The sequence below is a fragment of the Neopsephotus bourkii genome, unplaced genomic scaffold, assembly GCF_033783945.1.
Source record: "Neopsephotus bourkii isolate Nb327-2 ecotype Australia unplaced genomic scaffold, CSIRO-AGI_Nbou_v1 NB_1508, whole genome shotgun sequence".
NCBI classification, from domain to species: Eukaryota; Metazoa; Chordata; class Aves; order Psittaciformes; family Psittacidae; genus Neopsephotus; species Neopsephotus bourkii.
In genome coordinates, this window is record NW_026901984.1 from 7050191 (window position 1) to 7077336 (window position 27146).

The 27146-nt window shown below is 37.1% G+C and overlaps 1 long non-coding RNA gene across 1 annotated transcript; it reads right to left on the minus strand.

Moving 5' to 3' along the window:
• Positions 1 to 4010: 4010 nt before the first annotated feature.
• On the minus strand, positions 4011 to 26825 carry LOC133221035 (uncharacterized). Its single transcript, XR_009727871.1, has 3 exons — positions 26697 to 26825; positions 7305 to 7443; positions 4011 to 5476 (listed from the first exon to the last, which is right to left on the minus strand). It is a non-coding gene; the product is annotated as an uncharacterized LOC133221035 (long non-coding RNA).
• Between the last annotated feature and the right edge of the window lie 321 nt (positions 26826 to 27146).

Consider the following 27146-nt stretch of genomic DNA (forward strand, 5'->3'; position numbering starts at 1 on the left):
GGAAGGGACCTGCCTTAGCCAAGGTCAAACTTTTATTCTTCACAAAGGTGTAATCTCATATCATATGGAGGTGAAATATCACTCAGATGTTGTACTTTACTGTGCTTTTATAGGTGATGTCATACATGTCACAAAGAAAGTTTTCTTACCTATTTTGTAGATCCTAATTCTGACAGCTTAGTAAGGGAGAACATATTTTAAAATGAAATAATTTAAGTCTTAGAAAGTAGCTCTATCAGAGAAATAAATGCATTACAAATTCCTTTTTATTTAATCAAGCTGTTTACATTTAATCAAATTTTCACATTGTAACATAGCACTTCTCAAGAGCATCAAAGCCAAGTACTACCAAAACAAGCATCTGTCTGCTATTTACAAATTAAGATTAAGCAGACATTTTTATTTTTGTTAATTTCCTTAAGAAAGAACTGCTTTCCTAAAGCTGTAGCCCGTGGTTTCATCAACAAAACAACTTCACAAACTACTTACCAGCAGGTTATGGGTTGATGTCAGTGCAGGAATCGTTTACTGAAATAAAAGCCATGGGTAGTTCTGTAATTCCCTGAAGGAGTCCTGCTAAAGACACTACTGATCAAAGGTTATAGATTTCTCCCATCCCACCAGTGCGTTCAGAACAGATTCATAAACAAATGCAGACAGTAGGACCAAGTAACCTATTCAAACTTCCTAGACTGGAAAAGTGTTATTGCAGTTCTTCTGCAAAGCTATCATCTGGGAAATTTCCTGAGGAACTTCCATGCTGAAGTAGTTCTGAGGTAATCTTCTGAATCAAACCAGAAGGAAATGTCCAAAAGGTTCTCACAGGACTTCTACTGGTGTTGATATCACAGATGTCTCTAAAAGCTTTAAGGAGGTTTTCAAAACCCGGTTGGACAAAGCCCAAAGCAGCCTGGTCTGTACTGCACATTGATCCTGCTTTGAGAAGGAGGCTGGGAACAGGCAGTGTCCAAAGGTCCTTTCCTAACTGAATAAACCCATCACTCTGTGACCTCAATCTGATTTTCAAAATGTTCATTTACTACCAAAAACCTATCCGAAAGTGTGATAAAGTGTTCCATTACTTATGAATCAAAATTCATTTTAGGAGTGTTAAGGTCCAACTGGATAAAATACAGTGTTGGAAACATTTAATTCGTGATCCCCAGATTGAAATTAAGACACAAACAATGTCAAGTACCACAAACGGACAGTTTGTTTATTAAAAAAAGATAATTATTATAAAAATATTATTATTATAAAAAAGCAATAGGACAGATTAGAAAAAAAAAAGGGTAGAGTTTAGCAAGCATTCAGAGTGCAGAGAGATAGTCAACACCACGGATCCAACAGCATCCCTAGGGTCTGTAGTTGCCTTCAGCCATTGGTGGCTCCCCAGCGATTACATTTTTCCCCTTTTATTATGTGCTGGGGGAAGTACCTCTGTTCTTAATGTCTCATATGGCACATTCCCGGTGGATTGTTTTCATCCAGTTTCGCTGGTCTTGCAGCCAGCTCTTCAAATGATGAATAGCAGTTCCTCATACCAATCCTTGAGACAATCAACTGTGGAGCCTTATTTCAGCTTCTCACACTCAACTCTCGCACAATAGATGGTGGAATCTTATCTCAGATCCTCATACTCATCCTTGAAACAGTGGGCCTCAGCTCCTCACACCAATCTTTGAGACAATGAATGGTGGAGTCTGATTTTAGTTCAGTTTCACAAGAAGCCTGCACCATCATCTACTTTTGACATACCAGCATAGTTCAAAAGTGGCTTCTGGACCATATGTGGCTTATGGAATGCTTTTGGCTGACTGCCGCTTACTTAGAGAAAAGTAAGTAACAATTGTTCAAAAAAAAACTCAATGCCACCTAAACATCCAAATACCTCCTTATGCACTTGACTTCTTCCTCTGTATAGCAGTCTGCCTCTCTTTTTTATATCTGGTAAAATATATCTTGTTCTCAAGCAATAGTTCCATATATTCTCCTAGGTCAAATTTCATTTCCACATTCTCCCACTTTATGGTAATTGAAATTCTTTTATTCTTTGACGACTGAAAAGGAATTGGATAATTATCATTCTATCTTAGAAACTGCATTACACTAAGCTTTTCCTAAATTCTAGTTTTGCATATATTTTGTCATATCTGTTAGGACAAAATTTTTGCAGTAAAATTCTGAGTAAAAAAAAAGAAAAAAAAAAGTGGAACCATGTGCTCCTAAAATCCAGAAAAAAATATTGTTCAAAGTTGGGTTTTTCTTCCTTCTATGCACAATTTTGATTACAACATTAAAAAAATGTAGATTCAGGGGAGGGGAGGGAAGAGAGAAGAGGAAGAGGGGAGTTAAAATTCAAGGATATTTAATTTGGCAATGTGCTAAGCCATCAGATACTATTCTGCTATTGAAGCTACTATGCTTTTTCCATACATATACTATGGATGATCAAACCATAATTTTTTCTTGTTGAGTAATTAACGAGTGCTAGCACCTTTATTAAGACTCAAGGATTTTTCAAGGTAACAATTTCTCCAAAATGCAGTCAAACCTCATATGCACTTTACTCTCCCCTTCGCTTTTGTTCATCATCTGCCTGGACATTCCTCACTAATGAAAAAAGGGAGAGAAAAACCTTTTCTTGTCTGGGCAGGCTCTTCAGTGAGAGTAAATGCACATGACATCATACAAAAAGGTCAGTGCTTCTATCATTCTTGAAACTTCTACCATCATGCTTCAGTACAGGGCTCAGAACTTTACCAGACCAGTCCACTCATTATTGTTACTTATTTCCTTGTCATCTCATTCTTATATTCCATGAATCTTAAAAAAAGTCCTCATATACATATTCTTCCTTCCAGAACTTTCCCAACAGATGGTACAGGATAACTATTGTTTTCCTTAGCCTCCTTTAAACTAAGCAACGAGTCTCTCCAATGCTTTCCTCCTATTTTCTTCTAATCCCTAACTCCAGTGCTTGTCAGAGGGTCTCGTTTGTACCACCAGTCCCCAAAGTGTTTAGAATATGAATTTATCTGAAATCTCATAGGCTGGTAGACATAAACAGATGTTTGTGTGTATGTTTGTGCATGCATGCATATGTCTGTGTACTTTAGGTATAAACAAAGGAGAGTTCCCATTCTTTTGGGAACAGCAGCTCTTCAAAGTTCTTGAAAATGGAGAAAGCAAAAATACCAACAATTTTCCTGAGCAAAATAAAGGTGCCCTTTTTATTTATGAATGCTGCATTTTGTGTAGAAACCTTACCTGCAACAGTGAAGCTTCTCTCATGCTAACTGCAAATCTCCTTATTTTTAAAAATAAACCAAAGACTAGCAAAATCGCTATCACAGAAGAATTTTTCTAGGTGAATGGTTTCTGTCAGCTCCCTCTGTGCCTTTTCCAGACTGAAATGGCCATTGTAGCAACTTCTTGAGATCATACTCATGTCTCAAAACACTGCCTAAATCCATTCTGTGTTAATCAGTTGATTGCCATTTTACCTTTTTTTTCTGAACCATGATGTTTTGTCCATTATAAAATTCATTTCAGCCATATGAATAAAAGTCTGAGGATCCCTATCCAGGAATGGATATATTCCTATAGGACCATCATACAATAGCACTGCTGAATCAAAGATCAGAATTCTTGTGGGAAAACAATATGTTGTTTCATTTGAACGGAAACGTCACCTTAGCTTCCACTTGTGTAAATCTCAGTCCTCTTTGGAGATTACTTTGCACAGATCCTCCCCCCCCCCCCCCCCCCCCCCCGAATATAATGAAAAATCAGTTCAAATTGGCTAAGCATTGTTAGGAACCGAGCTTGAATTGAAGAATTTTATTTATAGAAGATAATACTGCCAATAAACTTCAGGTATGACAGTGGTTAGTCATAGTGCAGAGAATGATTTTTCCTTATTTTCAGTCTACTTAAATCATTTAACTCCATCGTAACTTGGAAGTGTTGGGTACAGAAGCATAGATTGAAAATAACAACCTCAGAGATAATATAAAATATTTAATAAGGAGTTCAGTTCTTGCAACTAAATAATATCATACATTTTGAACATCACGGGCTGAAAAAAGTGAAATAATTTCAGTCGAACAGCATTGACAATGATTTTAAATCATTAAGGAATGAACAATTCATGGCCAGTCAGTACTTGCATTTTATGGTAATATATACTTTCAGGGATATGAAACCAAATAGCCTCATAACATTAGTTTCAGAATACAAATGTGCTAGCAATTAAATACAGTGTCAGCTGGTAAGGAAATACTGTGTATCCAGCTTGTTGAAGGTTCAATATTCAATAAATATCAGTGCTATTTCACTGTGATGAATGACAACTGGCCAACTGAACCCCCTTCAACCATAAAGCAAGCTATCATAAAGCTGATAAGTTTGTTTAAATCCTAGTCGATACAGGATTTAAATAGTTGTGTAATCTGAGGACAAGGCAAGCCGTACATTCATATAATAAAGAGAACTGTATATCAATATAAAGTATAAACTGGTATATTATATTATACTGGGTGATGTAAAAATCATCCAGTGATGCATCTGACTCAAAACTTTTAAACTTTACCTGCTAAAATATAATTAAATTCTTAAGTTGAGTTGTATGCCCTGGAATGAATAAGATAAAACAGAAGAAATGAAGTAAGAAATAAGACTGGCAAGACCGTGGGAAGTGCACAATAATGCAAAAAGAAAGTGAAATAACCTGGATCATGTATTCAGTAGGCAGTGGTGAACACGTCTAAGGAACAGAGATTTGTAAATAATTAATGGAGAAATTACCTAAGCGTTAACAAGATCATAGGATTTCAGAATAATTTCACTTTGGGTTGCATTTGTGCTTGCCATCCTGCTACATGTGAAAGGAAAATGCATTTTTCATATACCATTGTAACCTTCTACACTGAAAAAATAGAAATTTGCTTTAACCCATAAGAATTATTACTCAGACATTATCTGTAAGACCCTCACTATTTTGCACCATTCTTATAAAGGTAGGTGTAGAATACATAGTGCTCCATAAGCCCCCTACCTGTTTATCAAAATAAAATATATTTTAAGCTATCATAGGGCTATTTAAAGATAAGTTATATTTCAGTTACATTCTCCATCAATAGTCATGGGGAAAGCATAGTGTCTGTGGTTTAGTTGCCGCAAAATGTGCTTATTCTGAGCAGCACTCATTAGTCAGCAGCAGCTGTGTTTTGGCAAGGAAAGCAAGAGCAAAAACTTTTCCAGGAATGGATGAATGTAGATTGGACAACAGCTGCGGCAGTGTGAACAGTGTCCTTTGTCTCTGTGGTCTGATGTCCTCTTATTTCTCAGCCAAGTCTCTGCTATCTCCTCAGAAGTTCTGCCACTGAGCATGGAGGGTGGTTTGTTTGGGGCAATGATTTAGCAGATCTGAAGTCACATTGGATTCTTTAGTTGGAGTTGAGCTTCTATACAACTGCCTTTATTCCAAAAAGATAAATAAACTTAGTGAATTGTCAATATCCATATGGCAATTCCATTGTAATAGTGTGTCAGATGGCAAATAGGTTTTAAGTATAGATACTTGCACTTAGTTAACATTTCACAGACAGTAGGAAATAATGTTAAAATAAGAAATAATTATTAAAAAAAATTTAGAAAACTGAAGATTAGAAAACTGAAAACTGTGGACAAAAAACATCAAAGTCGTTCTTTATGTAAGGATCTACTGTGTGTTGTCAAATCTAATATGTTGTCATAGGGACATATGCCATATAGGAAAAGAAGGTTAATTCTGGTTTTTAAGTCTTTGAAAGACAGTAATTGTCCTATTTTTTTTTTTTTTTTTAAGAAAACAAACATGTATGGAGAAAGTGAAATCTAGTAGTGGAGGAAAAATGTGTTTTCAGTTTGGTTTTTATTTTTTGTGATTTTTAGCATCCAAGTCTGGAGCTCAATCACAGTAGATTCTACTGTGGAAGATCCTGAGAAGATACAGAAAAGGCAGTCCTCACATTAATCAGTAAGGGGTTTTTGCTAGCTTTATAGTGAATGAATCTGGTAGCATCCTTAGGGAGGTGAATTCAGGGCTCACAGAAAAAGGCCAAAATCTCTGGATTGAAAAAAATAGTCATTGGCCTTCCTGATGGTTGGATTCTGTGTCTGCCTGTTATTTTCAAACTGCCTTTTTAAACACTATTGAAAAGGCAGTGATTAAGGGCAGATGTTGAACAGACTGTGTTTCCAACAAAACAGTTTTAGTTAATTAATTTCCACACTTTTTTTTTTTCCAAGGAGGCTTCAGTGCAGCCCTTTCATGGTATCCGTAGAGTAATATGATTTGCTCTCAGATAACTTTTCCATCGTTTCTCTCTCTTTTTTTACTTTTCCTCCTTAGTATATGTTATTAGCGTATTGGAACATCTTACAAACCTTGACTGACTTCGCAGCAATTGGGCTCACAACTGAGATGGACCTCAGGAGCCTAGGTTACTACAGTTGTCAGAAATAGATGCATTATTTTCTCAGTGTAAAGCTGGTTCAATACTACAGTTAACAAAATTGAAAAAAATGGAAACGCTGCTACATCACTGGGTTTGACATTTCTAAGTAATCATAGTTTCCCTTGTCATTTCCACTGTCCCTCAAAAGTCTAGGTTTTTGGAAGTTTGGTCAGGAAATTACTCCATTATGCAGGAGATTACATAGAGTGAATAAGGGTCAAATCTGGACCAAAAGGAACTCATCATAAAATGTGAAGATGGTTGGTTATGTTTGTGGTATACGAAGCTTATTATTATATATCATGAACCTAAGCTACTATGTTTTGCTCATGACTAAACTCTTTAAGACTTTAGTGAAACTCTGAAGTAATGTCTGACACTAGAATGTTGCGATGACTTAGTTGGATAATGGCCTTGTTCCTTTTTGAAACAGAATCAATTCAGTAGTATTCTCAGCATATTGCTTCTTTATGGAACCCTAACGCACAAACAAGTTGATTAAAAAAGCTTATTACAAATGGTGTGAAAATCAGTCTGGATACAAAAGAGAGGGAACCCAGGCATTATTTTTCTTGTCCTTGATCTTAAAGCCTAGAAAGGAAAAACTTGGAGAAAAATCACTATAAAAACACAGCAGGACCCTTGCCTGACTACAGCCTTGCTGTTAGACCCATAATTGCATAAATTATTAATTAAATAGAAAATTTATGACTGCTGACTGACAGTAACTAAGCAGAAGTCAAGAGTAGCTGCTTTTTGGGACACTGCTATATGCAGTCTTCATCCCATTCAAGTGGCAACATACCATATTTCCCCCTCTTCACTGCTAAATGCAGACTCAAACCAATAGCTCACAATTTTAACATGGTCTAGCTTGGATAATTCCTGAAACAGGGAAAAACAAGTCTTTTTTGTTGCCTGAGGAGCAAGGTTTGCTCTGCTGGAGAAGTAAAAAGAGGGTCAGGTGACAGGGGTTGACAAGGACAAGGCGAAAGAAGACAGAGGTCTCCTTTCCAGAGGAAGAGAGGAAGAAGGAAATGAAGGCAAACACAGGCAGGAATCTCCCCAAAAGGTGAATGATGTAGGAGAAAACTGAAAGTGTAGTACTTGGGAAATAAAAGGGCCTGTTGCAAACATCACAAATCTGTCTAAATTTTCATTAGTGAGGACTGCTGTTAAAGAGCTGACAGTCCTAAAAGCAAAGCAGAATTAGTAAATGGAAAAATGAATTGCCTTCCAGACAAAGTAAGAATAATAAAAGTGGACATAAGAAGAAAAAAAAAAAAGAAAGAAGCCAACATTCTGATGGAAACAAAGAAAAACAAAGAAAAATTTACTAATTTCTACTATTTGAGGACAAATATTCCCACTGAAATAGCCAAATATGAGTGAGCTAGGTGTTAAAAGAAGATGTTCTGACGTTATTGTATTTTTGGGAAAAGATTAAAAAAAAATTGTACCACTACAACAACATAAAAATATTCTATAGATTCCAAGAATTTCAATCCATATTGCTTCGTATATAAATACTGCAAGTATTTATATATATAGCAGAAAAAAAATATTAGTAAGAATAACACTGTCATTAGTCTTTGTGATAGCTGAGAGATTTTGTCATTAAGGAGTGATACAATTTCAAGAAATAAAGCTATTGCAGAAGGCTGATAAGTACTGAGTACACAACCTTGAGCTTGTTCAGCTTAAATGAAAAGGAAGGATAAACGAACAGGCTTTTGAATCATGTTTTCTAGTTCAAAATCATGGATTTGAGGTATATAAAGGAATTCAGAGATCAGGATATAAAGATTCACGTGTCAAAGGCTCTGGAATGATGTGAAGGAAACATAGACAGAGTACTTGGAGTTTGTTGCCAAGCACAAAGGAAATTCTGTAAGGGAGAGCTCTAGATTTAGTGGATAACTATGCAGTTGAAATAGGGTACTAAAAAGAAGCTGGAAATCTGTAAGGATGAAAAAATTAGAAAATATTGATCATCAAGGAATCTCATCAGGGGGATCAGAAAGTTAAAAAAGAAGAAAGTAATTAACTGAAGTCAAGCTCATCCTGATCAGTGATGAAGTAGTCAACTAGAAGTGTGTCTCCAGCTTAAATTAGCACTCTGCTTCTCTTTGTGGAGAATGGGACATTGCTAAATATGTAGCAGGAGTAGGATTACTATGAGGACAATGGTATGGAACTGGAAACAGATATATGAAATGACATTGGTGAGTCTGTAGCTTTTCATCAAGTACTTCCTCAGTGTAATGAAGGAAGTACTTTGTGGGATGGATTATCTTCATTTTTTTTTTTTTAATTTCTGGCTACAGAAACATAGAAAAGCATGAAAATGAGTCTGGTAGCAATGATTTCTACTGAAAGTCTGATGTTGTATGGCATCAAAAATAGTTAATGAAGCAGTAACTTTTCAGAAGAAAAAACTTATCTAGGCAGCTGCAGATAAATTACTTTGACCTCTGCAGTGTGCAAAATTTAGAATATATTGTCAAAGAAAAAGAAATTAAAACTAGAGAGGCAAATAGAAATGGGTATAAAATGAAGAACAAGAAAGTCTTTCTAGTAAAGACTGATAAAAGAATTTTTTTCTATAAAGGAATTTTCTTCCATAAATGAAATGTTCATGAAAAGGAAATGACAGTGGAGGAGAAAAGTTTGAGTTCATCAAGATTGGTTATAAGTTATCAGTGTGATATGTCCTGGAGAAAGGAAATGCAATTAAACATGTCAGAAGAATTTGCAGGAGAGTAAGAAGTATTAATACAGGGCCCTAGAAAATTATCATTAAGAGTAATACATACATTGTGAAAATCCACGTTCAAGAAAACGGAATTTATATTAAAAGGAGTACAGAGGCTGCTCAGAGAAAGGGCAGAATTTTCTGCAAACAGTGACTAGCAGAATATGGTTTAATAGTCTCACTAAACAAAGACTGAATGGTACACACTTGATCCCTTTGTGAGACCTTCACTTCCCTCTCTAGAACGAAAACTGTGGAGGAGTTTCTAAACCTGAAAGATAATATTTGTACAAATGAAAAAAAAAAAAGGTGTATACTGTGCACAAGTAAGTTTAGAATGGAACTGAAAAGATACCATTTAACAAAATGAGACTTTGAACAATCTTTCCGGTAGGAAGTGGAGTGAGAAAACTTAACAGTTTTCAGCATAGAATGTGGCTGCTTTATGAAAATATTTCAACCCAGCTGCTTGGCATAGTTGAAGGCTCATGATTATTTTCCTGTTAATATTTTTATGTCCTGCTTTTTATTGTACCAACAAATCATTGGTTTGATTACTTTCCAATTGAAATGGCCAAATGTGGCCAGGTAGTGTTTGCACTATTTATCCTTTTCATCTTACTGCTAGCATTCACTTATTTATCCCTAGCAGAGTTGTAAAGTTTCTATTTAAAAGATGTGATATTGGCCTCTGCTAGATCTAGGATGCTGGTTGGTCTAGATACATTTGAAATGGTCATTCCCATGCTTCATTCACACAAAGAGTTGTGGTCAATGGCTCAATGTCCAGATGGAGACCAGTAACCAGTCATGTCCCTCCGGGATTGGTGTTGGGACCGGTCTTGTTCAACATCTTTGTCGTTGACATGGACAGTGGGATTGAGTGCGCCCTCCGCAAGTTTGCCGACGACACCAAGCTGTGTGGTTCGGTTGATACGCTGGAGGGAAGGAATGCCATCCAGAGGGACCTTGACACACTTGTGAGGTGGGCTGATGCCAACCTCATGAAGTTTAACCATGCCAAGTGCAAGGTCCTACACCTGGGTCGGAGCAATCCCAGGCACAGCTACAGGTTGGGCAGAGAAGAGATTCAGAGCAGCCCTGAGGAGAAGTACCTGGGGGGGCTTGTCGATGGGAAAATGAACATGAGCCAGCTTCAGTGTGGCCTTGCAGGCCAGAAAGCCAACCGTATCCTGAGCTGCATCAAAAGGAGCATGGCCCACAGGTCGAAGGAGGTGATCCTGCCCCTCTACTCTGCTCTTGTGAGACCTCACTTGGAGTTTTGTGTCCTTAACATAAAAGGGACATGGAACTGTTGGAACAAGTCCAGAGGAGGGCATTGAAGATGATCAGGGGACTGGAACACCTCCCATATGAAGATAGGCTGAGAAAGTTGGGGCTGTTCAGCCTGGAGAAGAGAAGGCTGCGTGGAGACCTCATGGCAGCCTTCCGGTATCTGAAGGGGGCCTATAGGGATGCTGGTGAGGGACTCTTCATTAGGGACTGTAGTGACAGGACAAGAGGTAACGGGTTAAAACTTAAACAAGGGAAGTTTAGTTTGGATATAAGGAGGAAATTCTTTTCTGTTAGGGTGGTGAGGTATTGGAATGGGTTGCCCAGGGAGGTTGTGAATGCTCCATCCCTCGCAGTGTTCAAGGCCAGGTTGGACAAAGCCTTGGGTGACATGGTTTAGTGTGAGGTGTCCCTGCCCATGGCTGGGGGGTTGGAACTTGATGATCTTAAGGTCCTTTCTAACCCTAACTGTTCTATGATTCTATGATTCTCTATTCTTATTTGTTAAATAAAACATTTGTTTGAACAAGGGAAGAAGAGCATAAGCCCTCTGATTGCCACAAGTATTAGATCTTCCATGAACTGATTCATTAAAAACTTCAAATACCTATTTTTATTCAAGTTGTCAAATGTAGTGAAAATGCACTGAAATGTTCATTGGCCACATAAGATGAAATAGATCCCTGATGTAGTTTAGTAATTTGAGAAAGTAGAGAAAAGTTAAACTTATGGGTCATCATTTAGTGACAAGAAGTAAATAACAAAAACAACTCCAGCAATATATGTGTATTAAGCTGACTGCTCTTTACCTATGTATAAATATACTGATTGAAATATGCATGTAGGCTGGTTCTTTTCCTACAGCTCGCTGTCAGGAGTCATATATTTGTCTTAAAGATTCAGACAGTTACTTGTGTCCAAGTGGCTACTAGATCCTTATGAAGCCTTTTTTCCAAGCAGCAATGGAGACCAACTTTTGTATCAGTTGCAACATGAGAAAAATGTATTCTTTGCTCAGAAAATTAAATTAAACATACTATAGATGTGCTTAACATCTTCTCTTCCCCAAAAGACACTTTTAGTTGTTTGAACAAATCCCAGTGATTCTGTATCCTATCAAATAATGAAAATCAGTTCATAAGCCAAGCTTAATATCATGCACTTCTTATTGCATATACATGGTAAATTATTTTAGATGCAGTCTGTCTTTCCAGTGTTTTTTTTAAAGCTAAGTATTTGGAGCCTCAGCATCAGCTGGCTGAGCTTCTGTCTTGGCCTTCAGAGGTCATTAGAAGGAGACAGCCAGGTCTGTAAAAGACTTCAGTGCCAAAAGGTTAGTGTCTGTGTGCTAAGGAAGTGGGCCCCAGAAGCACTGTCCATTGCTCAGTGGGAAGCACATACGTACACCCAGTATTTATGTATGTCCATATATATGTGGAGTGTATAGCTACACATATATATATATACCTGCATGCACACACACCTATATACTGCATATGTCATGCAGGCAGAAATGGATGATCATGCAAAAGTGATCTAAAACACCAGAACACCAACTGAAAAAAAAACGATTTCAGGCAATTTTGATGCCACCCAGGGTCTGAAGCAGACTCCTCTTTACTTGGAACTTTTCTGAGGCATCCTTCTCTCGAGACATTCAAAACCTGCCTGGACACGTTCCTGTGTAGCCTTATCTAGGTGTTCCTGCTCTGGCAGGGGGATTGGACTAGATGATCTTTGGAGGTCCCTTCCAATCTCTAACATACTGTGATACTGTGATACTGTGATACTGTGATCTGAACGCGCTGGGACACAGTAACCATTTTTAAGCACGCCCTCAAAAGCCTTACATGCCGCTTCTTTCTTTTCGAGTTTTTGTTTGCTCAAACCAAGACCTGAGTCATTACTCTAAATGTTTAGCCAGGCAGGATTAGGTGTACGCATTTCTGGAGAACTCTCAAGGTAAAAAACACCCCTCCCCCCCCAAAAAAAAAGCTCTAGCGAGTTCTGTTTGCTCCAAGGCTATCTGGTCACCTGGGTATCAGAACCTGCTACTGCTATTTCAGACATTTACAGGGCAGATTAAAATCTGAATTACATTATAGTAGAGAAGACTATTGTTTAAAAATTAAGTGCAAATATATAACTTTTTTCCCCTTTTCATTTCTTGTAATTAACCTAGATCCATCACGAGGGCAACTTTATTACAGAAATATTATATTTTATTTCTCTTCTGATTAGTGAAACAAGCTTTAAATAAAAATAAGCCAAAATGCACTGAAAATTAGTAGAAATTTTAAGTAAACTTCTGTTCTTTGAATTTTTTTTCCTTCATAGCTAGTTTTTTATTTATTTCATGTACTTGATTTAGTAAGAAATGTCATTCACTGTATAATAAAATAAAACAGACACCTCGTGGATGGATTTATTCTTAGCTCTGAAAGAAGTCAGCTGAGACTTACACAGTATTTTTAACACAGGATACATTGAATTTCATATCTGTAATTGCTTCAGGACATGAATTCACGTAATAAAAAACTTCTGCAAAACTTTAGTCTTTCAAGATGACTAAAGCTGAGTACCATTACAAACCTCCTGGTCTGTAGGGTGGAGAGATATGGAAAATTGCTTTACCGTAAACAGATGCATTTGCAGCAATGATAAACTACAGCAGCTTTCACACTGGTTTGTATGACTGTGCCCCTATCTGACTTGGGTGTATGACTTAGATATGTGTGTTACACCACTTTAAAGGAAAAAGCTTTCTTTCAGTGCTTTCAATAGCCTCTCTGTAGCACCTCCACACATGTGACTTAATGATACAGTCTGGCCTGCAGTACTGCAGCTTTCAAAAACTGAGTTCCAACATAACAGTTGTTAAAATTAAAATGGGCTCTGTGCTACATTAAATCCTCTTACATTCTTCTGCTTCTATTTTTTTTTCCTATATTGCTTATTGGGGTGGCTAATTTTAATTTAACACATTTATCCAAAACAAAGTATAGCATACATAAAAAACCTAAAACAGAGAGTTTTATTTATAAACAAATTAGATGATGTTTACAAAGTACTTGAAATGTGGTTTGCTAAAACAGCACAATATATTATCACCCTGAAATAATTAAATCATAAATAGCCAGTATTTCTCGTAATTCTGTTTGACTTTATGTAGCTTGGGAAATTGTCAAGAGCTATAACTGATTCCAGCTCTACACCAAAGCATGACATCTACCATTCAGCAGGATATTAAGTAGCTTCTGTTTTTCACCAACAGGTGGTACTCTGAATTTCTATGTTCCTTGAAATATTAGTATTGTAATATAGATTTTACCTAATGTGGAACTTATTTTTAGGGAAACTACGTAGGAATTTTTTTTTTAATTACCAACTTCAAATGAATTTGTATTTTCTAGCAAAAAAAAAAAAAAAGTCCCCATACACATAATGCTTCTACAAATTTTACTGATTTGCTGGCATTTTTATGGGTTTCCCAAAGTATTTTTGCATACTGTAGAGCACAGCAAGACACTTCAACAGCTAGCCATGGTTAGTCGTGGCTAGTTGTCAATGTATAATCTTTAATGTCCTCTTTTTGCCTTGGGCAATCACATTATGTGCCAGATTCATATAAATTCTGAACTCTCCCTCCTTTCTTCACTTATTAAGAACATACTGCCTGAAAATATCAGGATATTAAGAACTAAAAGACTAAATTATAGTCCAAATATCAGCCTTCCAATGTCTGAAGGAGGCCTACAAGGATGGCAGAGAGGGACTCCTTGTCAGGGTTTGTAGTTATTGGACAAGGGGTAATGGGTTCAAACTAAAATGAGGGAAATTTAGGTTAGGTATACGGAGGAAGTTCCTTACTATAAGGTTGGTGAGGCACTGAAATGGGCTGCCCAAGGATGCTGTGAATGCTTCATCCCTGGAATTGTTCAAGGCCAGGTTGGGCAGAGTCTTGGGTGGCATGATTTAGTATGAGGTGTCCCTGCCCATGGCAAGGGGGTTGGAACTAGATGATCTTAAAGTCCTTTCCATCCCTAGCTATTCTATGATTCTATGAAATCAAAACTCACAATATACACTAATTACGTACAACGTACAGTGGGAAATAGCACATAAGAATGTAGAAAACAGATGTGAAGCAAAAGGTGGAAGTAAGAATAAGTGGAATTTTAGTTCTTTAAATTGACTGTAGACAGCAAAATATTCTGAATGATGATGCTCTGAAAGTGTTCCAAGATTTATGCTACAAATTTGAGAGGATCTGAAAATGCCAGCTGTAGTAAAATTATGCATGTAACAATTGTTTTGTACTGACAGATCACTCAAGAGGAAAAATAGCTTAAATGGACCTTGTCCAAAATAAAATTCTTACCATTCAAGGCAAGGACTTACACTGTTCCTCACACTTATATTGGGAAGTTAGTATACTCTCTTGTTTCCATAGATTTCAGGGTTAGATAGTCAGGAAGATGTGTGCGTTGAGATGGGCTTTTTATTGATCTTTGCTTCCACAAATTCAGGGAATTCAGATTCAGACAATCATTCATAAGCACAGAATAGTGAAGCACACAGTCCTTCAGGCCCCAGAGCAGATTTGGCTGAAAGTACCTTATATTTTAGAAGTGAAAAGAGCAGGATGAAAATAAATTAAGGAAGAAATAAATCACACTTCTCTTAGCATTACAGTTTTGATTTATTGCTACATTTAGAGACCATAACCCATCTTCACATCACTGAGTAAACCGTAGAAAGTGACTCTCAATTACTTTCTGTTTACGAGACTTTTATTTCAGAGTTGTGGCAATTGATGGGTTCTACCATTAACTTTAATGTACAAAATGTATTTATGCAAGAAATTAAAGAATATGATGGTCGTTACACTTTTGTTCTACAATGAAGTACATGTTGAAGCTTTCGTACAACCAGCAGATTCACTTTAGCTCAAGTATGAGAGCTAAAGCATACAAGTCTTTGAATCCTGACAACCACAGGCTCCTTTTTCAATGTACATGTACTCACTGGCAGTTGAATGCTTGTGCATATGGCTACATTGCAATCATTTAATTTTAATACTTCCTGTTTAATTGTCTATATTTGATGCAGGAGGAGAACCTAGTTCATGCTAGATCTACATGATCATTTCAGAGATAAAAACTTAGCGGTAGTCATGTATCGTAGTAAGCGTGGTTAAAGCCCTTCCCAAATCTTCGCTCGCAAAACCAAGCCATCAGTTACGTGTTCTGTGTTTTGCGATTTCACTGGAGGTCATGTATTAGTCTAGATTTGCTGTTCTCTTAAGTATTAAAGAATCTATCTTAAGTTTGGGACAACCTGGGCTTAAACTTAAATGCTAGATGCATTCAACACCCAAAAACATCTTCCCACAATGCAGCTTAGAAAAGTATACTGTCTTGAAAAAGTGATGGCAACTAAGAAGGTGATTTCTTGTATCATGGGATCATTCTTATTCTTGTTTGATTTTTTGGCATGTGTTTTCCATGGGATAGCATGTGCACCTCTAAAAAAAGAACAATGAGGAAACTCTTAAGATCTACACAAATGTACACTAGTTTATCTGCAGCCAATCCATAATATCACAGAACATAGATACTTCAATGAGCAGGGGGAAATTGGTCCATATTCTTTCTTTTTGTATCTTTTTATTTCCTCTGTTCTAAATTTAATTTTTCTTAAGGTATATTATGAAGAAAAAGAAAACCCCAAACAGGTAGGTGTAAACTGTCTCATTGATGTGAAGACATACAGGAGGAGGATATTACTAGTATTATGTAAATCTCTGATCGCTACTTGTTGCCATGCAAAGTATTTAGCATATCTCAAATGGGATGACTGCTTAAACGACTTTGGGTTCTTTTCAGCACATCTATTATGTGCTTTCTGCTAACATGTATGCATTTTTCAGACTCTTACCTGCTGTATGAAGCATATCACAGACTACCTGTTTGGAAATAACGTGTTTAGCAAAGTTCTTACTGTGTTTCCAGTCTCCTGTTGCTATGTGGATTGCCAGGTTTCATGAGGATGCTGTGATTTTCAAGGTATTACTTCATTTCTGATCTCTCAGTCTAAGCTGGAAGACATCTGGTTTAGCTGATGTTTCATAGGGGGAAATTTTCCAAGACAAATGGTAGCTGAGAATCAAGATTCTCTGTGAAAACATCACATGTAGTTTTTATTAGGATGTTGTGGAGGATTTTGGAAAGAAAAGGGAAAACACACTTCAACAGTGTGGTGACATTTGTATCTCTCAGGTGTGGAATGGCAGTGCTGGGCCACAGAGGGTGAATTATCTCAGGGAAAGTACTGCTCTGATTTTCTTATGTTAATTCCAGGATGCCAAGTAGTTAGGATATCTGTGTTTGTATTCCATTATATCCTGGACTGTGATATTTGATTAGGTGTGACCAAGGAGAACAAAGCTTTCTTGGTTTGTTTAGCTTTGTTGTTTTGGTTTTGGTTTTGGCTTGGCTTTTTCTGTCCAGGCTTGTCAAATACCTTAACTTCCTCAGTAGGCTTTTTTTGAAAGGTCTTTGAAATACTATGGCTTTAAAATAAACAGGCAGTTATCACTGCTTTTAGTAGATACAGATATCTGCAGCCAACTAATGATAGCTTGCGAAAAAAAAAATGAACTTTTATTTTCATTTTATTTTCATTGAATGTGAACTTTGATGGAAAAATAGTAAGGCTATTTTTTTCGTCTGAGTCTTCTAAGCTGTTTTTGATTCCTGTTCCTTGCATCTTAGAATATTGCTGACAATGCAGTAGCTTTTTTAGCAAACGTTTTAGTTTCTTTTTAAGAAAAGATATTCTGAGAAGCTCCTTTTTACTTTAGATTCAGGTAGACACTTTTTATGCCACTGTAGCCCATATATTCAAAAGCAGGCTTAGAAGAATTCTCTTGTATGGCAACAAGTAGTGATCAGAGATTACATAATACTAGTAATATCCTCCTCCTGTATGTCTTCACATCAATGAGGACAGTTTACACCTACCTACCTGTTTGGGGTTTTTTTTATCTTCATAATATACCTTAAGAAAAATTAAATTTAGGACAGAGGAAATAAAAAGATACAAAAAGAAAGAATATGGACCATTTTCCCCCTGCTCATTGAAGTATCCATGTTCTGTGATATTATGGATTGGCTGCAGACAAACTAGTGTACATTTGTGTAGATCTTAAGAGTTTCCTCATTGTTCTTTTTTTAGAGGTGCACATAGCTATCCCATGGAAAACACATGCCAAAAAATCAAACAAGAATAAGAATGATCCCATGATACAAGAAATCACCTTCTTAGTTGCCATCACTTTTTCAAGACAGTATACTTTTCTAAGCTGCATTGTGGGAAGATGTTTTTGGGTGTTGAATGCATCTAGCACTTAAGTTTAAGCCCAGGTTGCCCCAGACTTAAGATAGATTCTTTAATACTTAAGAGAACAGCAAATCTAGACTAATACATGACCTCCAGTGAAATCGCAAAACACAGAACACATAACTGATGGCTTGGTTTTGTGAGCAAAGATTTGGGAAGGGCTTTAACCATGCTTATTACAACACATAACTACCTCTAAGTTTTTATCTCTGAAATGATCATGTAGATCTAGCATGAACTAGGTTCTCCTCCTGCATCAAATATAGACAATTAAACAGGAAGTATTAAAATTAAATGATTGCAATGTAGCCATATGCACAAGCATTCAACTGCCAGTGAGTACATGTACATTGAAAAAGGAACCCATGGTTGTCAGGATGTGAACATTAGCCTTAAAATTTGGCTCATCAAAAAAATATGCAGGATCTCAGAGCTAATAAAATCTTTAATCCTTGAACATACAGACTATATCAATGCTGTTTTCTAATAAATACATTCATGCAGTCCCAACATGTTTTGGTTTTCCCTCACAAATTCTCTGAATTCATCAGTTTTCAGTCTGCATCCAGCATGAATTTAGTGCTTGCAATGAACATATCTGAAAGCATTAAAATGCAAGGTACACTTAATTATTTTGCCACTCTTGAAGTAAAAAAGAAACTCTCTAGTGCTGTTGCCGTTACTGAAATTTTATAATTGACTCATCTGAAGTATGAGGCAGTGAATGGTAATGTCATTCTCCTTTAAGATGCACATTCTGTGGTACATTAATCTTGCAGGTCCTCGAGAACTACAGCCTATACCTAAAGAGGAGTAAAAGTTAATTATCCAGCAACCTAAAATATATTTTTAGCAGAACTGAAGGATGTGAATGGAAATTTTACACTATTCATTATAGATTGATTTAACAAGCAAGATCTTACCTCTAATGTATAGTCAGAGAGACTTCAACTGACAAAAATCTACCACCATACAGTATTTTATATATCTAATAAATAAGTGTATGTCAAAACAAAGACACAACAGAATACAGAAGATTGCAATATGTTGCAAATTGGCATATTCTAAATAAAGTGTACATGAAATCTAAGGTACATAGCATGCATGCAGGGAAAATAGGGACCCACTAAAATAATTTCACGTAATGTTAATATAAAAGAGGGAGTGAAACTGATCATATGATTAAAAGAAAACTACACAAGGAAGAGAAGGGATGACATAGGAAATAAATTCTTTGACTTGCTTAGAATACAACACAGGGGCAGAGAAATTATGCATTTTGTTTTCCAGCTTTTTCAATTTCAGGTGTGTTTTCAGTTTTCAAAACGAAGTGTTCAAATCAGTTCAGTTTGTCAAAGATATGTTCATATACTTAAGCTTAATGTAGTTTACATGACAAAAACCAAGAATCATGTTCATCTTTTTTAAATGTTGTACCCTGTGTGTACAGCTGCATAGTCATTGATAATGTGTATTGCATAATGTTTTTATTTATAAAGTTTGTCGATGACTCTGTAGTTATTCCTGGAAAACTCCAGTGTTTGAAATGTAGAATGAATTAAAAATAAGGTCCACATACATTTTCTTTTTCTTTTTAAACGTATTCTTTGCCACAAACTCTGCTACCATTCAGCTGGGTTTGCCATAAATCGCATATATGTCACTGTGGATGCTCATCGACCAGCTTGCATAAGATAGATGACTGTATACATGAAAATACCAATCTTGCCATTCATTTTAGCAGTCTGAAGCTTTTAATTCTGTATATGTTTGCCTAGTCCTTATCTAACACATTGAAATGAAAAATAATACAAAAGCCACTTTTGTGTACTGAAACATGTGACTTGTGCTTGCCTGCTGTGTAAGTCACCTCTTACAAGAGAGCTGAGGCTGACAAGCAGATGAACAGGGGAGAACAACGTGGGAGTGATGGAATAGAAATCACCAGCAGCCCGGTTCTCTCCAGGGCATTTGGGCAACACATGCTGCTTCCCTCCCTCCCCACACACTGACACCCACAGCTGCCCCATGCCAAACAAAAGTGTGTGTTGTGCATTTCAGAGGCTAGGGCGGATGGCTCTGCTGTGAAGCAAGGAGGGCACAGCATATGTTTTATAATCTCAGTACTGGTGCCACATTAAATCCTTAATGACTTTCTTTTTAAAGGTTCAGAATAATCACTTGGCATGTGATCAGTGCTAGTGCTCACAGCCAAAAGTTTTATAACTGGTAGTATATGTATTTGGGTTTGTTGAACTGATTTTTTTTGCTCCTATTTCCTTCCATAAGCAATAGGGAAGTTAGTTATTCAGGTATCTGTGCCATTTCAGCACAGGGTATTCTATTTAGCTTCTAGTTGCTACTCCAGAAGGAAAACATTCCCTGTGCTTATCCTTATCAGTCTCATATATATTTCTCATATACCCCTGGGCCCATGAAATGGGCTTGATTACTATGTTAAAGCATTTAAAAAGCCCCTTGTTGCCCCTCTGGGGTAGGCCAAGATGATTTGTCATATTCTATGATTCTTCAACAAACAAAATGTGGATTTATTCAATGTTAATTTTGCTTATTTCAAGACTCAAAGTTGGTATGAGCAGATTTATCCTACCAAAATGTTTGGTACTACAGTTCTTTCACAAAACCGTATACATAAACCTAAGTATACCCATATCACCTGAGGTGACATCCAACATGGTTAGTCTACTGTGAAATAAGGAAGACCAGTATCATTTACAGGTCATTTAAATGTCAGGCTCAGCAGTTTTTTCTGTAATGAAATACACTGGGTGAGATTTACTGCTCCAGTGGGATACCACTGCAATGCTCTGCTGGTACAAAATAAACTGCTACAACTGGTACATGTACAGATAGTTATGCTGGAATGGGAGATCCTCAGCTTGCCAATACCAGGAACTACAGGCTGCTTTCCCACTTTCCTACTGTAACATTCATCTAAGAGTACTTTAGGGTTTATGGAATTAAACAATCATTTTGGCTGTCTCCTCTAGGGAAATGTACCTTGTGCCTTCGGCACATGGTGCAGTGGTGAGCCTGGAATTTGTGATCTGTCACCTTCAGTTTCCTTCCTCTGCTGGGTAAGTCTGAACTGACGCAAAGTGTGTGTCCACAGACTTTTTGTCTGTTCATGGCATGATATTCAAAGCAAGCCAGTACTCTGATCCAGCTAAAGACACGAATAGATAGGATGAGCAACCTGGCTTACAGTTTTCTTTTGCTGCCAGCTTTCATTTCTTGATGAGGCTTTCATTTTCCAAAGAGTTTGATTTACTTTCTTGCTAAATCCTTACCTGCCCATAAAAGGAAGTTTTCCTTTTAAAAGCTGTATTTTTCTCTGCTTTTTTATCTTATTGATGCTGCCAAATTTGTCTTTTAAGATATTGATCAATGAAATAATTCAACCAAATTTTGTCATGCCAGCACTTGCTTATCAGCATTTCATAATTTCTTCATTCAGAAAGCCACAGTCTAATCAGTGTGCTTGCTGTGCAGAAATAATGAAAATGTCTGTTTTTCCAATGTTATTCTTTGAAGTACTGACTCAAATTTGTTACGTTTTCCAAGTCATACTTGGAAGGTGACCAAAACCTGGTTGGCTCCTGCACAAACTGAAGCACAAAAAGGAAGCCTAGAGGAGGTGGAAGCAAGGATGGGTAGCCTGGAAGGAATGCAGAGAAGTTGTCCAAGCAGGGATCAAGTTATGAAAGTTGAAGACCTGAGAGAATTAAATCTGGCCAGGGATGTCAAGGACAACAAGAAAAGCTTCTATAGGTGTACTGGTGATAGTAAGGAAAATGTGAGCCTTCTCTGAAAGGAAATGGGAGGCCTGGTTACCCAGAATGTTGAGAAGGCTGAGCTACTCAATGACTTTTCTTGCCCTAGTCTTCACGAGCAAAGGCTATGGCCACACTGCCCATCATGAAAGGCAAAGGCAAGGGCTGGGAGAATGAAGAATTGCCTGTTGTAGGAAAAGATCAGGTCTGAGACCATCTAAGGAACCTGAAGGTGCATAAGTCCATGAGACCTAATGAGATGCATCTGCAGGTCCTGAAGCAGCAGGCGTTGAGGTGGCCAACCCACTACCCGTCATATTTGAAAAGCTGTGGCTGTCTGGTGAAGTTCACACTGACTGGAAATAAGAAAACATAACCCCTATATTTAGAAAGGGAAAAAAGGAAAACTTAGGGAACCACAGGGTGGTCAGTCTCACCTCGATGCCCAGCAAGATCACAGATAAGATCCTCCTGGAAACTATGCTAAGGCACATGGAAAATAAGGAGTTAATTGGTGACAGCCAACATCCCAAGCACAACTATAGGCTGGATAGAGACTGGATTGAGAGCAGCCCAAAGGAGAAAGACTTGAGGGTGTTGGTTGATGAAAAGCTCAACATGAGCCAGCAGTGTGTGCTCAGAGCCCAGAAAGCCAACCGTATCCTGGGCTGCATCAAAAGAAGTGTGACCAGCAGGTCGAAGGAGGTGATCCTGTCCTTCTACTCTGCTCTCATGAGACCCCAGCTGAAGTACTATGTGCAGTTCTGGGGCCCCCATCATAAGAATAATGTGGACCTGTTAGAGAGCCAGAGAGGCCATGAAGATGATGAGAGAGCTGGAGAACCTTTTCTGTGAAGACAGGCTGAGAGAGTTGAACTTGTTCAGACTGGACAAGAGATGTCTTATAGCAGCCTTCCAGTACCTGAAAGAGGCTTACAAGAAATCTGGAGAGGGACTTTTTACAAGGACATGTAGTGACAGGACAAGGGGGAATGGCTTTAAGCTAAAAGAAGGTAAATTTAGATTGGATATTAGGAAGAAATTCTTTACTGTGAGGATGGTGAGACACTGGAACAGGCTGTCCCAGAGGAGTTGTGGATGACCCATCCCTGGAAGTGTTCAAGGTCAGGCTGGACAGAGCTCTCAGCAACCTGGTCTAATGAAGGGTGCCCCTCCCATGGCAGGGAGGTTGAAACTAGTCGATCTTTAAGGTCCCTTCCAACCCACACCATTCTGATTCTATATTAATGCTTAATTGAGTCCAACTAGTTTCAAGGCATTATGGGAGAAGTATGCATCTGATGGCATTACTAATTGGTGGTAAATAACAGGCAAGAAAAAAATCTATAGACATTACATATCCATTTATATTGTGAATTTAGAAATAACCATGTGAGGGGTTTCTAGTCTCATTACACGTGTTAATCTCAAAAACTGCAATGAGGTGATTTACTGTGAAATCAGCCTCATGCTCTACAGATCATAAGATTTTAGTTTCTGAAGCTTATTAATGTTAATGTAACGTTTTTCATTTACATAGTGGGCTTTTAGTGAACTCAGAAGTATCGGTTCAACAAATCACTCCAGCACATGCTTCATTCTAGTCAGACTGAAGGAGAGTGGCTTCCCCTGTTTGGTTAGGGCTATGTGGAGAATAAGCCCATGCTTCTCTGATTTGCTACTTGAGAGCACTGGCAAAAAACTTGAAAACATGTACTTGTTAAGAGACTTTTCCTTCCATTAGTTCACACTTAATGCCCTTTAAAACACATTTTTGACACAGAACCTAAAGATAAACAAGCCACAGGACATGACTTAAAAGCTTTCTGCTCATCACTGCATCTGCTAGGTCAGGAGAATACTGCACATAAGGAGATAAGGGGCATTGGAAGGTTTGGTCCAAACCTGAACATCTCTTAAAAAGAATGTTTGATTTCAGTAATAGTTTTGTAGGGATACAAAGCAGTATTGTTGCACAAACCAAACACTTAAAAGAGGAAAACTCCTTAACATGGTAGTACAAAGACTGCCTGTAAGGTAAACCAAACAAAATTCTTCCGTGATTTGTTGTATGTCAAGTTGTCACTAACTAGTTACTAGAATAGGGTATGTTCAGAAGATAATCTTCACAGAGGTTTTTTGAGTTCTGAGTATAACAATATATTATGAAACAGCATTTTAGACACTAGATATTAAAATAACAGCAAAGGTAGAATACAGGTAATAAACAGTACAGGCATGGCTGACAGAATGTTATTGGAAGCTGACAATCTCCTATTGACCTTGATGTAAAGTTGATTCAATCATGCTTCAAAAATAACAGTTAAAGGGCAAGCTAATTTACTCTTCCATTTACTAATCAATAAGGTTGGGATTTACATAATTTCCTCAGTATTTCTTTGAATGCTTTTGTTTGCTGTTACTTGTAAATATTCAATATTATAATTTTAATATGGACTAGTTTTCCGTACCTTTGCCATACTCTGTATTTCTGTTTCCCGCATGGACACCTAACTCTTTTTTGTATAATTTTCTTATGGTGACACATAAGTGGAAATTTACTTTTCCAGAGTAAGTTGAGATATACAAATAAAACCAGTATTTGGAAGTATTCCTAAGAAAACAATAATTTGCCAAATGTCTGTAAAGATTTAACATAGTGTGATGTAAAAGGATTCAAAGTTATCAAAAGTAAGCTCCAAAGAACATTCAGAAAATGGGAGTTAGTAATCTCTTCCTGGCCTTACTACAGGTATATAAAATAAAGTTTTGAAAAGTGTCATCTCAAGAGACCAAAAAGAAAATCTGATATCCCAGACATCTTTGCTATTTTTAAAGGTATTAGACTCTTCTCCATTACCTAGAACTTTGCCTGAAAACCCATGCTTCTCCATCAGAATAAGAATACATAGTCCATACTTATGTTTAGCACATTAAAGGGATGCAATTAGTGCCTTTCATTAGCCTCATTTCTTGTGATTATAAATCTGAAATTCATTCTATTTTATTCACTTTGGACAAGTACAATATAATTGTGATCCTGCACATTATTTTTAATCTGTTAGTGTAATTCCTTTGAGATATCACCCTTATTTGTTCTGCATACAGATCAAAAAAAAAAAAAAAAAAGAAAAAAAGAAAAAAAGAGAATTTGTTACTTGAGAAAAAGAGAAGACGAAAAGGGCTTGTGTTGGAAACGCTGATGCACAAGGACACACAGACCCTTTGCTCTGAAAACGGCGATGCTGTAATGCTCTAAAAAGGTCTTATTGTGCGGATGAACATGTTAAAATAAGCATTTCTACAGTGTGACATTGGGTAGCCGTTTAAGACCTCTTACATCAGAGATTATCTTATTTCCTCATGTTAATCTGAAACTCTAAAACACTGATCCAGGGCTGGAAGTCCTACAGATGGGTTTTAAAATGAACCAAAAGTCTCATGGAGGAAGAAGGAATGTCAAATTCTGTGAGAGTATTTTTCCGAAGTTGATAAAGTTGAAAATAGCAATTGAGTACTATGCTTGCACTTGAATGAGTAATCGTAGCATGTAGTATTTGACTTGATTTTAAAATGCCTAGACTCATAAAAACTCTACTCAGTCTGATCCATGAATTTTCCTTTCTTTGCTTCCAGAAGCAAAACAACATCCATGCATTTTCAACAGAGAGGAGAAAAAGCAATTTCCCATCCAATGCATTTAAAGATATGTGAATACAAAGAAGGAAAAAAAAGGCACCTGGTTACTGTGGAGTAATAAGACAAAAAGAAGAGTCATAGACAAAGGCTCACAGGAGCTCTACTTTTATGAAAAAAGCAAAACAGTAGAAAACACATGAAAGAATCTCAGCTTCTATCAGCCAGAAAGAAACCTAGATTACAAGAAAAATATAAACAGTTTTTCTCACAGCTTCTCAAATGAAGGCTATGAGGCTTTGAGGATTCCTCAGTGATCAGAAGATTATATATCATTTCAAATAATTTTCATTTACCTCTTCATTTTTGTGGGGTTCATTTTTTTCAGTTGTAAAAATGATTTTTTCTTCTTATTGCTGTATTCCTCACTCTCCTGTTTTGTAAACACATAAAAGATCTACCTAAGTGGAAATACTATTCACAGTTCTGTAGCTGGGCAGGGCACTTTTCCTTATGACCCAATTTATCTATCTTCTTTCTGGTTTATTGTTTTGTAAGGAGAATGTGTTTTGTCACATTCATGAATTGCAGATCAGTTTCTCATGAACTGCAAGACTGATAGCAGCAGTTTTTCTTCTCAGCAGTCTATAATTCCACTTCTTTCTTATTGTTTGTCTTTTATGCTTCTCCCTTATCTTTTTCTTTCTCCCCATAGATGGGCAAAGCTGCCTGGAATACTAGGTGGCAATTACATCCTGCAGATGATTTCTGTAAATTGGTCTACTTTTCAAGCACTTATAAGAAAAATTATTTTAGCTGAGAGAACATCACCCTAAGAAAAGGAAGCAGAAATGTATGCTTCATTTACATGGTTATATACACAGGCTCCAGATTAGGAAGTGTCAATACTATCTACATTTGTTGGATAATGTTCATTGGCTTTATTCCTTAAAAGTATTTTTTAACATTCTCATTATTTCAAACCACCTTTTCTAGCTTGATTTTTTTTTTCCTTTTTTTTTTTGGTCTCTAGTTGTCCTCTGCATGTTTGATATGCATTTATGTTCTCCTGACAGGAAGGGTAAGCAACAAAACAATACACTAGCTGTATAACATGTACAGTTTATTAAACAAGCACACTAAAGTAAATAAGCACTAAAGCAAACAAGCACATCAACATGAACTGGGTATGTAACTATATACAGTAAATAAGTACAATAAAGCAAATCATATATAAGTACAGAGGAAAATTAGCAATACATCAAATCATTATTGTAAAGAGATAAAAGAGATTAAGAAGAAATACATCACCAATTACTACTGAATCATCATCCAGGCCCGCACTTCAAGGGTGGCAGCCCCATTACAGCTGATGCTGGGAGTCTCAGGTAATTGGGAAAGTTCCTATGCAGTGTGTCTACCCATAAGTGAGGCTTCGGATTCGGCTACAAGAGGATCCTACTTTTGTACCCTCAACAAAACAACTGACTTTATGCCAGTTCTCTAATTGTTTACTTGTGAAGCCACGCAGTTTTTCATGATCTCACTGTTGTCTGTGCTGAGAGTGTTGGCCAGGTGCCCAGGCATGGCCAAGTAGGAAGGTCTGCACCATCATGTTTTCCTGCCTCTTTGTGACAAAGTCACAATGAACATAAACATACTCTACCAAATACAGTTGGACAAAAACCATACTTAGTTGTGTCTTTCAGTCATGAGAAGGAATCAAGTCTTAGCTAGGTTCCCATCCATTACAATTTAGTT